This window comes from Bufo gargarizans, chromosome 1 (assembly GCF_014858855.1).
Source record: "Bufo gargarizans isolate SCDJY-AF-19 chromosome 1, ASM1485885v1, whole genome shotgun sequence".
Lineage (NCBI taxonomy): Eukaryota > Metazoa > Chordata > Amphibia > Anura > Bufonidae > Bufo > Bufo gargarizans.
The window spans coordinates 633,872,544-633,888,650 of NC_058080.1; positions in this window are offsets into that span (position 1 = coordinate 633,872,544).

Sequence of the window (16,107 nt, forward strand, 5' to 3'; positions counted from 1 at the left end):
GCTCCACTTTTTGTCTAGTAAAATTCAAATTTTTAACAGAAATCTGATGGAACCCATCATAGTCAATGTGGTCTTTTATGTGCCATTGCTCCTTTAATGGAGCAGAACTACAGAATTTGAAGTGCTAGTGTGCGCCCAGCCCAAGGGTTCTGTTTATGTAGATGATAGGTTTATGCCATGCATCTTATTCCTCTGTGTTGCATATTGGGTTATTTTTATTGGATACGCTTACTGTCACTTAAAGGGGTTTTCCAAGCTCCTGATATTGATGACCTGTCCTCACATATGGCTTCCGGGCAATTGGTTGGGGAATCCATAATTAGTACAACTTTCCCTCCATTTTCCTCCTCTTTTTCTTTATCTTGCATTGGTCTTTTATTTGACTTTCTGAACAAATTTTTAATGGTTCTGCATAATGTATGTAACCATTTTTTGATTGTTTGAAGTACTATTAAAGGGGTTTTTCCAAGATTTTCAAATGATGACCTATCCTCTGGATAGCTCATCAGTATCTGGGACTTGGGAGAGAAGGTAGGGGCTTCGGGTGTCCTGCCCCCACCGATCAGATACTGATAACCTATCCAGAAGACAGGTCATCAGTTAAAATATCTTGGAAAGCCCATTTAATCTCTTCAAACCAGGTGATTTTATGTTTATTTGTTTTATTTTATTTTTTATCCCAGCTTTCCCAAAGCCATAACTTTTTATTTTTCCATTTGCAAAGCTTGTTTTTTACAGGACAAGTTGTACTTTCTAATGGCACAATTTACAGTTGCATACAATGTAGTGGGAAGCAGGGAAAAAATCCCAAATTGGGTGGAATTATAAAGAAACACAATGTCGCCACAGTTTTATGGGTTTTGTTTTTACAGTGTTTTCTATGTGGCAAAACTAACCAGTTACTTTCATTCTGTGGGTCAGTAGTACCATTATAACAGTACCACATATGTATAGTTTTTCTTGTGTTTTAATACTGAAAAAAAAAATACTTTGCAAAAAAAAATACTTTTCTTAACATTACCATATACTTACCATCATAATTTTTTTTTTTTTATGTGTACGGAGCTCTGTGAAAACTAATTTTTTGCGGGGCGATCTGTACATTTCAATGATACTGATACAATTTTTATTTAAAAAAAAGAGCAAATCTGCAATCTTTACTTTTTCTGTTTGTCTTATGGGATAAATATTTTTTCCATTTTTATTTTTGCATACTGCGATGCCCATAATGTTTATTTTTTTATTGTTTATATATTTTTATTTTGGGGAAGGGGGATGATTTACACTATGTTCCTATGGAGGCCTTCCATAGGTAGGCTTACCATAGAAACTTATGTGAGGCCACCTCTAATCAGGAGGAGGACAGAGGATGCGCACATACCATCTGGCTCCTCTGATCCGGCTTCCCCGTTCCTGGTGCGTGCTCCCGGTTTTTGACCTCCCAGATGCCGTTGTCACATTTGACCATGGCATCTGAAGGGTTAAATGAGTGCGATCAGCGTTATCGTAGATTTCATACATTAGCCCTAGGTGCCTGCTGTTTAAAATAGTAGGCACTGGGCAGCTATGACGTCCACTGCACTTTCTAAATAACCAACTGCTGACGTAAATTTACTTTAGGCGGTCGGGAAGGGGTTAATAGTTGTTCGACTTTTGCTCAATGATGTCTTACATATAAGGATAAATTGATGAAATGATCCACAAGCCTTTTTCACTTTGCAAAAGTAACCACACCACTTGCAGTGGCCACACATAGGCCAAAAGCATTCAACTTATAATCATATTTTGCAATAAACTCATAAATATGGGATTACAGGATGTTGAGTTTGTTTTGGGAACAGTTGCACTGTCATAACAGCTGAAATTACTGACTTGTATTGCAAATGTTCCAGTGTATGATGGGCATGATGAACAACAATCCTCCTGGAGCTTCTCAAGTAAACTTATTTTTTACACTTTAGCTTGAAAAGCACCCATGAAAGATCTGCCAAGAATCAGTATTTGATCAAAGTTGAATGAAACCTGATGTTGAATCAATGGATCCAGCAGAACCAGAGAGCGCTAAGAGCTTATTCACTGACAGTATTTGATTTCCATGTGCTATACGTTTTTTGTTTTTTTTAAAGGGCAGCACACGGACCCATACAAATCAATTGCCACTATCCATATTTTTAACAGATCCAGGTGCCTAATCTGAGATACTCAACATTCTGATTTTATTGAACAGCCTTTGGGATCCGTGCTGCCGCTAGTGCACTGTGCCACCGAAAGTTCACCAGCCGGAGCAGCCTGCCGGAGAAGGCTGCCGCTAGTGTGAAAGTAGCCTAACAGATACAGATTATACATGCCTTAGCATTTGCTACTGCCTTGTTGTCATGGTCTTACCTTCTTGCTGTTCTCCTTCGTTTGACATGTGCTGGCGGCCATCTTGGTTTCTGGGTTTCTTGTAGCCTCCCACCCTGCGGCTTCTCCTTCCCACTGGGAGGAGCTGGATGCCTAGCTCATATATATAGGAGGTCTGTGGCTTCAGTTCCTTGCTTGGTCCTCCTGTGTTCACATGCTTCTAAGACTGCTGCTGCTTCTGGTTCCTGATCCTGGCTTCGTCTGACTACCCTGCTGGTTCCTGATCCAGGCTTCGTCTGACTACCCTGCTGGTTCCTGATCCTGGCTTCGTCTGACTACCCTTCTGGTTCCTGACCTCTGGCTTCGCAAGACCCTGCTTCGGTTTAGCCATCCGTTTGGACTTTTGCCTTACAGCTTGATTTTCAATAAAGCCTTCTTATTTCCATTTATCTCTTGTTGTACGTCTGGTTCATGGTTCCATGACATTAGGACCAAGCCATGAATTCTGACGGTACAGGGCCATCCTCGCTACCTACGCTGGTTGCCAGACTTGATCAGCAGGATCACCTGTTGGGTCGGTTCGCTGTGGCGTTGCAAACCCTGCTTGAATGCACGGCTCATTTAGCTTCCGTTGCCGATGGGTCGGTTGTCGCTCCTGGGCCCGCTCCTACTGCCGCTCCGGTTGTTGCGCCAGAGTCTACCCCGACACCTGTTGCTGCGCCTGCGGTGTTTCGGGGTATGACCGGTTCTGCCCCCCTTCCACAGCGCTTTGGGGGAGAGCCAACTCAGTGCCGAGGTTTCCTTAACCAGGTGGGCATTTATTTCGAGTTGCTGCCACATGCCTTTCCTACTGAGAGATCAAAGGTGGGCTTCTTGATCTCGCTGCTCTCGGACAAGGCCTTGGCCTGGGCCAGCCCTTTATGGGAGAACAACAATCCGGTGGTTGCCGAGTTTTCCGGTTTTGTTGCTTCTCTTCGGAAGGTATTCGATGTGCCGGCTCGTGCTGCCTCTGCTGCGAAGCTCCTTATGTCCATCAGACAGGGTTCACGATCCGTAGCTGAATACGCCATTGAGTTTCATACCCTGGCAGCAGAGGTGGGCTGGAATAATGAGGCTCTGGTCGCTGCTTTCTCTCATGGTCTCTCGGATGCCTTGAAGGATGAGGTTGCAGCTAAGGACCTACCAGTGGAGCTCGAGTCTCTTATTTCTTTCCTGATTTTGATTGACACCAGACTCAGGGAGAGACCTTCCTTTAAGGAGAACCTGCGGAGGTCTTCTAACAGATTGGCGCCTACGTTTGCTGTCCCACCCGTGCCTCCCTCTCCTCCCACGCCTCCTGGGGATGACTTGTCTGGGGGTGAACCCATGCAGCTGGGGTTTGCTCGCCTGTCCGAGGGGGAGAGGGTACTCCGGAGACGCGAGGGCCGATGCATGTACTGTGGTCTCGGTGGGCATTTTCGGTTGGCATGCCCGAACCGTCCGGGAAACGCTCGCACCTGAGATCCTGTCGGGGGCAGATCTTGGGTGGAGTCTCCTCGTCCCCGGTTTCCCGTGTTGACAAACCACTGATTACTGTTGTCCTCTCCTGGGTCGGGGGCTCGGTGACGACCCAGGCGTTGGTGGACTCTGGTGCTGGTGGTTTGTTCATTGATAGTGTGTTCGCTGCCGCCAATTCCATTCCTCTGCAGCCTCGAGGTTCCCCACTGGCTCTTGAGGCGATAGACGGCAGACCCCTTCTGCCGCCACACGTGACTCAGGAGACCCTTCCAGTGGGGATGGCCATTGGTGCCGTTCACAGAGAGTCGGTCTGTCTCCAGGTTATTTCGTCTCCACACTACTCGGTGGTCTTGGGGTACCCCTGGCTCCAGAAGCATAATCCGACTTTTGATTGGAGATCGGCCGAGATCCTCTCGTGGTCACCGCAGTGTGGGGCTAGTTGCATCCATGGGCCTGTCAAGTTGCTGTGTACTTCCTCGGACTCTCTGTTGCCTCCTGAATACGAGGAGTACCGGGATGTATTCGATAAGGTGCGTGCGGTTGCCCTACCTCCGCACCGCCCATACGATTGTGCCATAGAGTTACAATCTGGTGCCGTTCCTCCTCGTGGCAAAGTCTATCCACTGTCGTAGCGGAGAATGAGGCCATGGAGGAGTACGTGAGGGAGGCGCTTTCACGCGGACACATTCGCAAATCCTCGTCCCCGGCAGGGGCTGGATTTTTCTTTGTGAAAAAGAGGGGCGGTGAGTTGAGGCCTTGCATCGATTACAGGGGTCTCAATCGCATCACGATCAAGAACGCTTACCCGATACCCTTGATTTCCGAGCTGTTCGATCGCCTCAAAGGGGCCACGGTCTTTACCAAACTCGACCTGAGGGCGGCATATAACCTGGTAAGGATCAAGGCGGGCGATGAGTGGAAAACCGCGTTTAACACCAGGACCGGTCATTATGAATCCTTGGTTATGCCCTTTGGGTTGTGCAATGCGCCCGCAGTCTTCCAGGAATTCATCAACGATGTTTTCCGTGACCTGTTGCAGCAGTGTGTGGTGGTCTATTTGGATGACATCTTGGTATATTCTGAATCCATGGAGGCCCACATTCTGGATGTCAGACGAGTGTTGCAACGGTTACGAGAGAACAAGCTGTTCGGTAAGCTTGAGAAATGCGAATTTCACCGATCCCAGGTAACCTTCTTAGGTTACATCATTTCCGCTGAGGGGTTCTCCATGGATCCTGAGAAGGTTTCGGCTGTCTTACAGTGGCCCCAGCCCAGTGGTCTTCGTGCCCTGCAGCGCTTTTTGGGCTTCGCCAATTATTATCGGAAGTTCATCAGGGACTTTTCCATGCTAGCCAAGCCTCTCACGGATCTGACCAGGAAGGGCAGTAATCCCCAGGTCTGGCCGCTCGAGGCCATCCGAGCTTTTGAGGCTCTAAAGTCCGCCTTTGTGTCGGTTCCGATTCTGTCGCATCCCAACCCTGGGTTGCCTTTTGTCCTCGAGGTGGACGCGTCTGAGACGGGAGTAGGCGCCCTTCTGTCTCAGCGTAGAACACCAGAGGGTCCTCTGCTTCCTTGTGGGTTTTACTCCCGGAAACTGTCTTCCGCGGAGTGCAACTATCAGATTGGTGACAGGGAGTTATTGGCCATCGTGCAGGCCCTTAAAGAATGGAGGCACTTGCTCGAGGGCTCGGTGGTTCCGGTTCTCATCCTGACGGACCACAAGAATCTGACCTATCTCTCTGAGGCCAAGAGATTGACACCACGTCAGGCCAGATGGGCTCTGTTCTTGTCACATTTTAATTACGTGGTCTCCTACCTACCCGGTTCCAAGAACATCAGAGCGGATGCCTTATCACGGCAGTACTCCGAGCTGTCCGGGGAGGAGTCGATTCCGACTTCGGTCATACCTCCGAATCAGATCCTGGCCGCCATTCGCACCAGCCTGACCTCTCCCCTGGGTGAGCAGATTTTGGCGGCTCAATCTGGTGCTCCCTCTGGGAGACCCAACGGCAGATGTTTTGTGCCTGAGGAGTTGGGCACTCGGTTGTTGCGAACCTACCATAACTCCAAGGCCGCGGGGCATCCTGGAAAGAATCAGCTGTCCTGGGCTGTTTCACGTCTGTTCTGGTGGCCTTCTCTACGTTCCGACATCGCCGCATATGTAGCGGCATGCTCCGTTTGTGCCCAGAGTAAGTCCCCTCGGCACCTTCCGTTGGGCCTTTTGCAACCCATAGCCACCGGCGAGCGTCCATGGTCACACCTGGGGATGGATTTCATTGTGGACCTCCCTGCATCCCGAGGCCATACGGTCATTCTCATGATTGTGGATCGGTTTTCCAAAATGTGCCACTGTGTTCCTCTCAAGAAGTTACCCTCTGCACAAGAGTTGGCCTCGATTTTTGCCAGGGAGGTCTTCCGGTTGCACGGTTTGCCCAAGGAGATTGTGTCGGATCGGGGGAGTCAGTTTGTGTCCAGGTTCTGGCGCGCCTTTTGCTCCCAGTTGGGGATTCATCTCTCTTTCTCCTCGGCCTACCACCCTCAGTCCAATGGGGCCGCAGAACGATCTAATCAGGCCTTGGAGCAATTCCTTCGTTGCTATGTCTCCGATCACCAAGACAATTGGGTTGACCTCCTGCCTTGGGCTGAGTTTGCCAGGAACACGGCGGTGAACTCTTCCTCTGGGACGTCTCCCTTCATGGCCAATTATGGGTTCCAACCTGCCGTGTTACCGGAGGTATTCTCTCCCCAGGATATTCCGGCTGTGGAGGATCACCTTTCCGTCCTACGTGCTTCTTGGGTACAGATCCAGAGGTCCCTTGAGGTCTCTGCGCAGCGCCAGAGACTCCAGGCTGATCGCAGACGAGCGCCCGCTCCTTCCTACCAGGTCGGAGACCGCGTATGGTTGTCCACCCGCAACCTCAACCTTCGAGTGCCCACTCCCAAGCTGGCACCTCGCTTTGTTGGTCCCTTCCGAGTGCTTCGCAGGGTAAACCCGGTAGCCTATGCCCTTGCGCTTCCTCCTGGCATGCGGATCTCCAACGTGTTTCATGTCTCCCTGTTGAAGCCACTGGTGTGTAATCGTTTCACTTCCTCGGTTCCTCGGCCTCGTCCGGTCCAAGTGGGCAATCGTGAGGAGTATGAGGTGAGCAATATCCTGGACTCACGCCTGGTCCGCGGTCGGGTGCAGTTTTTGGTCCATTGGCGTGGTTATGGTCCAGAGGAGCGTTCCTGGGTTCCCTCCGCAGATGTCCATGCTCCTGCCTTGCTCCGAGCCTTCCACGCACGCTTCCCTCAGAAACCGTTCTTTACTCCGTGGAGGAGGGGCCCTTGAGGGGGAGGTACTGTCATGGTCTTACCTTCTTGCTGTTCTCCTTCGTTTGACATGTGCTGGTGGCCATCTTGGTTTCTGGGTTTCTTGTAGCCTCCCACCCTGCGGCTTCTCCTTCCCACTGGGAGGAGCTGGATGCCTAGCTCATATATATAGGAGGTCTGTGGCTTCAGTTCCTTGCTTGGTCCTCCTGTGTTCACATGCTTCTAAGACTGCTGCTGCTTCTGGTTCCTGATCCTGGCTTCGTCTGACTACCCTGCTGGTTCCTGATCCAGGCTTCGTCTGACTACCCTGCTGGTTCCTGATCCTGGCTTCGTCTGACTACCCTTCTGGTTCCTGACCTCTGGCTTCGCAAGACCCTGCTTCGGTTTAGCCATCCGTTTGGACTTTTGCCTTACAGCTTGATTTTCAATAAAGCCTTCTTATTTCCATTTATCTCTTGTTGTACGTCTGGTTCATGGTTCCATGACACTTGTTTACCTACTCCAACACTCTTGGTCCAGGTGGCACAGTTCTAGCTCCCTCCTCTCTTCTCCTTCTAGCAGGCCCTGCCACCAGGGTAGCTCTGTCCCTCCATGCAGGCTGTGATCTTCTTGCCAGCTAAGACCTTCTTAGGACGTGTGCTCCCTCCAACTATTAAAGGGCCAGTAAATCCACACTAACTTCACCAGCCAATGGCTGGCCACAATGGGTACTTAAGGCACCTTCACCTACTAAGATGTGCTGTTATACATTTGTCTGCCTGTGTAATGACTTCTGCCTGTTTTCTGTATTTGACCCTTCGCTGACTGACCTAATGTCAGCCTGATTTTTGTGCTGACCCTGAGCTACCCGTCCTGACTATGGACTGTTTATTGGTTCGGACATACATTTTCTGCCCTGACCTCACAATATTCCTGACTATGGTTTCGCCTGTTCACTCAGTGCTCTGCACTTGATTCTCTTGACCCCTACTGATGAAACCTAAAATCCATTCACTGCTTTTACTATCTCTTCAATAGTGGGGAAATAAACTTATTATTATCAGCCACATGATAAAAGATGGCTGTTGGTCAAAATGCACCATTTCTTTATAACTACAAATATATCTAGTGCATATATCAATCATAATATATTCTGTAAGGATGGAGCTGTTCTTGTAGCATTACCCCAGGGTATACAGTACCTTGCAAAAGTATTCACCCCCTTGACTTTTTCGTATTTTGGTGCCTTATAACCTGCAATTAACGTGGATTGTTTGAGGATTTACATCATTTAATTTACAGAGCATGCCCACAACTTTAAAAGATGTTTATTTTTATTTTTTATTGTGAAGAAAACAACAAATAGGACAAAATAACAGATAAAGTCAATGAGCATAACTATTCACCCCCCTAAAGGCAATACTTTGTAGAGCCACCTTTTGCAGCAATCACAGCTCCAAGTCGCTTTGGATAAGTCTCTATGAGCTTGCCACATCTTACCACTGGGATTTGTGCCCATTCCTCCTTGCAATACTGGTCCAGCTCCTTGTGAACAGAAATCTTTAAGTCTGACCACAGATTTTCTATTGGATTGAGATCTGGGCTTTGACTAGGCAATTCCAACACATTTACAGGTTTCCCCTTAAACCACTCAATTGTTGCTTTAGCAGTGTGTTTGGGGTCATTGTCATGCTGGAAGGTGAACCTTCATCCTAGCCTCAAATCACGCACAGAGTGGTACAGGTTTTGCACAAGAATATCCCTGTATTTAGAATCATCCATCTTTCCTTCAACTCTGACCAGTTTCCCAGTCCCGGCTGGTGTTCTTTGGGTGATGTGATGTATTGGGTTTGCACCAGACATAGCGTTTTCTTTGATGGCCAAAAAGTTCAATTTTAGTCTCATCAGACCAGAGCCCCTTCCTCCATACATTTTGGGAGCCTCCCACATGCCTTTTCGCAAACTAACAATGTGCCTTTTTGTTTTTAGCTAAAAGTAATGGCTTTCTTATGGCCACTTTGCCATAATCCCAACTCTATGAAGTGTACGGCTTATTGTCGTACTATATATAGATACTCCAGTCTCTGCTGTGGAACTCTGCAGCTCCTCCAGGGTTACCTTAGGTCTCTGTGCTGCCTCTCTGATTAATGCCTTCCTTGCCCGGTCCGTGAGTTTTGGTGGGCGGCCGTCTCTTGGCAGGTTTGCTGTTGTGCCATGTTCTTTCCATTTGGTTATGATAGATTTGATGGTGCTCCTGGAGATTATCAAAGATTTGGATATTTTTTTATAACCTAACCCTGACTTTTACTTCTCATCAACATTGTCACTTACTTGTTTGGAGAGTCCCTTGGTCTTCATGGCAGTGTTTGCTTAGTGATGCCTCTAGATTAGGTGTTGCAGCCTCTGGCGCCTTTCAAAAAGGTGTGTATATGTAATGACAGATCATGTGACACTTAGATTGCACACAGGTGGCATCATTTCACTAATTATGTGACTTCTGAAGGTAATTGCTTGCTCCAGAGCTTTTTATGGGCTTCCTAACAAAGGGGGTAAATACATACGCACATGCCAATTTTCTGTTTTCTATTTCTAAACAATAGTTTTATTTATATATTTTTCTCATTTTACTTCACCAACTACGACTAATGTGTTCTGATCCATCACATAAAATTCAGATTAACAAAACATTGAATTTAAGGCTGTAATGTAGCAAAATACAAAAAAAGTCAAGAGAGGTGAATACTTTAGAAGGCACTGTATAATACATAGGGAGCAATGAAGATAACTAATTGCATGCAACTGTAAATCTGCAGTGTTAATTAATTGAATATAATCCGCCATATAACATGACCCACATGCTATGACAAATCAAATGAGTCATTAGAATGTGACACAAATATAAATGTAATATAAAAAGATGGCCGACAAGCTAATAATATATAACAAAACATTAAAGAATAAATTAATGAGTTTAGATGATTGAAATAAATTATAGATATTCAGTAATCTTATGTTGAGATTTTGTAAAAATAAATTGCCTTGTGAATGACACTATCATTTTATCACAATTACAACCAACCATGACTAACTCTCTTACTGTATATAATTTATGTAGTACGGTAATTAGTAGTTGCTTTTTTGCTTAGTCATTAACATTAGGATAAGAGTAGAGCAAATCTGGTCACTATTAATATTCATATCACTGGTTTCACTAAATATTACTAATTAACATGACAGCCAAGCCACCAAGCCAAGCTTCAAGGACATTATTCCTGCCTAAGGCTAGGTCTACACGACGACATTTGTCGCGCGACATTTTGTTGCACCAATGTCGCGCGACAATTTTTATAATGGCAGTCTATGGTGTCGCACTGCAGCATGCGACATGCTGCGACTGCGACGCGACAGTCGCAGAAAATCCATTCAAGATGGATTTTTCTGCAACTGTCGCGTCGCAGTCGCAACATGTCGCATGTTGCAGTGCGACACCATAGACTGCCATTATAAAAATTGTCGCGCGACATTAGTGCAACAAAATGTCGCGCGACAACTGTTGCGCCCTATCTGTCGCGCGACTTTTTGTCGCGCGACAAATGTCGTCGTGTAGACCTAGCCTAATGCTACAATTTGTTTTTATAATGGACTCCATACCCTCCACGCCACCCATATCAGTCTATGCCTGTTGTATTATGGGGACATACAACATAGATCAATAATACAGTTTAAATGGACCCTAAAAATATATAAAAATAAATAAATAAAATGGATTTATTTCAAGTAGAATGGATGAAGTTCCAATTGCTCTTAGCATATTTCTTCTTCATGATAATAACTTTACAGTTTTAGGGCGCATTCAGATGACCATAGTGTTTTGCAGATCCGCAAAACACTGATACCGGCTGTGTGCGTTCCACAATTTGTGGACTGCACATGGCCGCAACGATAATAGAAAATGCCTATTCTTGTCCATGATTGCGGAGAAGTATAGGACAGGCTCTATATTTTCTACGGTGCCGCAGGACCACTTTTGCAGCCCCATAGAAATGAATGGGTCTGCACCTGTTCCGCAAAATTGTAGTTGCGGACTCATTCATACGGCCGTCTGAATGAGCCCTTAGGCTGGCAAACTAAATTTCCACTCCTGCAATGTGAGGGAGATTGATTAAGACTAGGTTTCCTATGCTAGTCTTGGTAAAAAGTGCGCAGGAGTAAGATGCACCAAATGTACTAAGATGCACAGGTCTTTAAATAAATTTGCCACATCTGGCTTTCCATGCACCAGAAACAGAAATCTACGTCAGTTGGGAGCTGGTGCAAATGATTGGACCTGTACATGCAAACTTTGATGTTTTGAGCTCTTTAGCAGTTTTTACCACCTTTTGTTTTTAGCCAAACATTAGCGTGCTTTAGCTCATTTAGAAACCCTGGTCCTCTGTGCTAATGGGAAGTTATAGGAAGCATTCTAACATGTTATTAATTTAAAAAATATGATGTGGAAAAGCTTGAAGTCATGAAGGTCCTTGGTGATGAGATAAAGGGGCAGGATATGTGACCTGTGATCGCATGTTCAGTGTTATCATTTGGTTTAATTTTGTGTCCTCTAATTGGCAATGCAATTATAATGCAATGCTTCCTATAATTTCAGTTCATTTCCACTTGTATAATGTAATCAGCTGCTATAAAGTAGTAAATGTAGCATGATATGAAGGTCAACAAGATTTTACCGCATAGAACATTGTAAAAACTGAGTTAGCTTCGTAGTCAATAGAAAATACCATGCACTGGATGGCAGTGCACATGTCATCTTAATCGCTGACTTTTTTTTTATGTATACTGAAAGCAACAAAATAACAAAAATGATCCTGATCTCATGTCAGAATTAAAAGTTAGGATTATTATTAATAGTAATCAAACCCATCAGTCAACTATGTTGGCAGAAGTCATCATTATATTATCCATATACTGGACCTTCATCTTTGAACACCATTTACAGTTTACTCTACCTAAAAACTTTAGAAACTTTGAAATACATTGTCACTTATATATACCAATCTTGATTTACAATTGGGGCTCATACATATGGCTGTATTACAGCTGCGTGTGGTATGCAGCTATAATATAACTGCTATAGTGGTGTATGAGCCTGTACACTAGACTTATATGTCTTCAATTTCATATGGAAATATCTCATACACATGGGGGCCGATTTATCATAAAGCGACGCCATTTTTGTGGCATGAAAAAGTCGCAAACTGCACGTTTGTGACTTTTCAATAGCACTTGCACCCAAATTTTTGGAGCAAGTGCTGTTTCTTCACTGCCATTGCCATTTTCGCAAAAAAGGGCACACGGCGAGTTGCAGGGAGGCAGACGGGGATGGTGGCCCTACCACATTTATCATCTTCTATGCCAGTTTAATGGAGTAGAAGAACACTGAAATCTATGCCAGCCATGGAGTTCAGCAAAGCCTCTACAGCATTGCGTGCATCATGTATGGCTCCATACTAAAGGAGACATTCAGGCTCTGTATAGGACACTGTTGTTGGCATGAGCGCTTAGGGTTCACTCTCCTTACTAGCTAAATGGCTGCACAGATTTAGTTCTGAAGAGCTGAAGCTAAGGCTGCTTTCACACTAGCGTTCGCTGGTCCGCTCGTGAGCTCCGTTTGAAGGGGCTCACGAGCGGACCCGAACGCAGCCGTCCAGCCCTGATGCAGTCTGAATGGAGGCGGATCCGCTCAGACTGCATCAGTCTGGCGGCGTTCAGCCTCCGCTCCGCTCGCCTCCGCACGGACAGGCGGACAGCTGAACGCTGCTTGCAGCGTTCGGGTGTCCGCCTGGCCGTTCGGAGGCGTGCGGATCCGTCCAGACTTTCAATGTAAGTCAATGGGGACGGATCCGTTTGAAGATGCCACAATGTGGCTCAATCTTCAAGCGGATCCGTCCCCCATTGACTTTACATTGAAAGTCTGGACGGATCCGTACTAGGCTATTTTCACACTTAGCTGTTCTATGCTAAAAATAATGCAGACGGATCCGTTCTGAACGGAGCCTCCGTCTGCATTATTATGAGCGGATCCGTTCAGAACGGATCCGCCCGAACGCTAGTGTGAAAGTAGCCTAAGAAGCTTTGTTTTTGCATTTTATGTAGCAAATTGTAACATTACTTTACAGGATCTCAGTTATATTACAGGTTTGTCTGTCAACAAGCTTGTTGACTGCTTCCAAAGATAACCAGTGAGATTCTAAATGCAACTGTCACAAACATACCTGTCCGGGCTCCAGCAGTGAGATCTCCAGCTTCGGCGCAACAGCGCCGGGTGAGACATGCTGCTAAGCCATGCCCCCTGGTGAAGCAAAAGCGTCATTAGAAACAGGATGCAACGCTCTTTCTCCCCACATCGGGTGTTTGCTGGAGGAGACTAGCAGTGGGCTGATTGCTCAGCTGATCTATTCCTTTGTGCTGTGTTCTGACTAATGGAGTACTGAGTCATGGACCTATCAGGTTTTGATTCTGGGATTCAGCGCTCTGTTTAAACCCCTGCTGGCAATACACCCTTGTCGACATAGGTTTTTCTTGCTGTGACCCAGTTGCTAATTTTCTGTTTGGATTGCTACTATTGGATTTCACTTCGGCTTGACTTGGACCTCTCTCTCTGCTTTGTGATTTGGTATTGCATTGACCACCCAGCTTTGAACGTTTCGTGCATGACCTTGTCTGTTTCTGAGTTCCAGTTGTGTAAACAGTTCCTGCAGTTTTGCCGCTTAGGGCAGGGACAGCAGGTTGGGTGCAAGTTGGGGCTCACTGTGTAAGTGTCTTTTCCCTGCCTACTGTGCTGATAACTGCTCTGAATTGTAACACTCAAGACTTATTATAATGTCATCTGTTCACAGTTACTCAAATGTGTTATAAATCATACCTGTCTATAAGAGGCATTAGATATTTTGGTGACGTTAAGGCTTGTTCACATCAGTGTTATGTTTTCTGTATTTCCCTTCCATCAAAGGAAGATAAAAAAAAAAAAAAAACAGCTCCATTCAATAGATTATTATTAATTAATTGATTAGAATGTAAAAAAAAACCTCCAAAGCAACTTCCTTCACTGAGGAAGGGGTATAGTGGAAACCCCGAAATGCGTTTGGTCAGGACCTGCTATATTTACAGATGAGCAACTGTATATTTGCCTTTATCCACCGTCTTCTTAGAAGAATTGCAAATTGAAAGATATCCCTTTGGAATCCCACCGACTCCCTGGCTGTACTATACACCTTGAGATTTCTGCGAACATCTGAACGTATTACTCATCACAAACTTGGTCAATTGAGGACTGTATGAACAGGTCCGTTCACAAAGGACACTTACAGCGATAGAAGCCGTCTGGAAAGGTGAAAGGCGTTTTAGGCAGCGCGGTACAGTGGGACGCCACAAATACACCGCGATTCCTTCTGCCATATCGCCCTATTTTATGACTGTTTATTATATGATCGCTTTACATTTTGCTAATCTGTCCTGGAACAGTGTGGGTATTTTCCTGCAGGTGGACAAACACACCTGTCGATGAATTAATTAATTAATGACATTGGCAAACTGAACTTGAGGTGTCTACACACTCACCATTTAAACTTGAAGTGGATACATACCAAACCTTGCTGATTCTACTACTTCACGTATTTTAACCCCTTCATGTGAGAGGATCAACTGATACTATATTGCAATATATCGCCACATTTATTTGGATCCATTTAATGCAGAGTTTATTTTAAGACGTATATGTCCGTATTTGTTATATATGCCAGTTTTATATCGCTTTTATTGTGTACGCCTTGCAGAGAATAAATATTATTAATTTATTACCTTATCTATGCAGTATTCCAGTATTTGGGTGCTCAACCCAATCTTTAACTTCCTTCATATTTCTGTTATTTTCCATGGCCAAAAAGCTGTAGCAGACAGCACTTTTTCTTCAGTCAAAAATAAATGAAACCTGACGGAACAGATAGAAACTGAGTACAACTGATGTTTAACATGAACTATTCCAAAGAATAAGGATAAAACAGGTCTGCTTTTTCAGTACAGAGCTGATGTTACCTTCTTATAACGATATTTTGTACATCATGTGTTTCACCACTCCTTTTAGTTTTGAGCAGACCATTATTTAGCTCATTTGGATTACCTTTCAGCTCTCCTGCTCTTCACTTAAACTGTAGCACCACTGTCACCGCCAGTTCTGTGAGAAGGTCTGACAGACGTCCTTCTCTACCTCTTGCATTATGCTCTTTGTTTTGGTTTCACGTTCTCATCTCATTTCCTTCTCCCAGGTGTCACCTATTTAGACTAATCCTCTTTCCTTTATATTCTCTCCCATACTGCCTCACTTTGCAGTTTATACTACTTCCTGGATTGAAGTATTCACTGCTGGAGGCTTCTGCTGCTGCTTGTTCAGATAAGTCCTTTCATGTATTGTGTTTCCTTGCTGGCTTGATTCTAGGTGACCCTGACTCCCTCCGTATGAAGTGCAGGGAGCCAGTGGTCGTGTCCCCTCACTATTATAGGGTTTTCAGGTGTCACACAGTCTTAGGTACGTGGGCATACAATCGTCTACCTTTGAGACCCTTGTATGTGCTTAGCAGTCAGGGTGAGCTCTTAAGGTCACCTATATGCTCCTTAATTTGGGATCAAGCCAGTCAGACATTTATTCATAACTTCCAGCTATCTGCAACATCATCCTTGACAACCATATGTTTTATTATTTCCACCAAATTATTGGAAATTGCTTTACGTTAATGTTATGTATGAATGAGCAGCCACAGACAATCTGCTAATGCCATGAAAGCTATTTCCTAGTATTTGGCGAAGCATGTAATGCCTAAGCAGAGCTGCACTTTAATGCTCAATACTTTAATACCTGTAGCTGTCACTTGCTGTACATGGGTTTTCTCAGAGAAAAGATTAGGTGATAATTTTAACAGTTTGAGT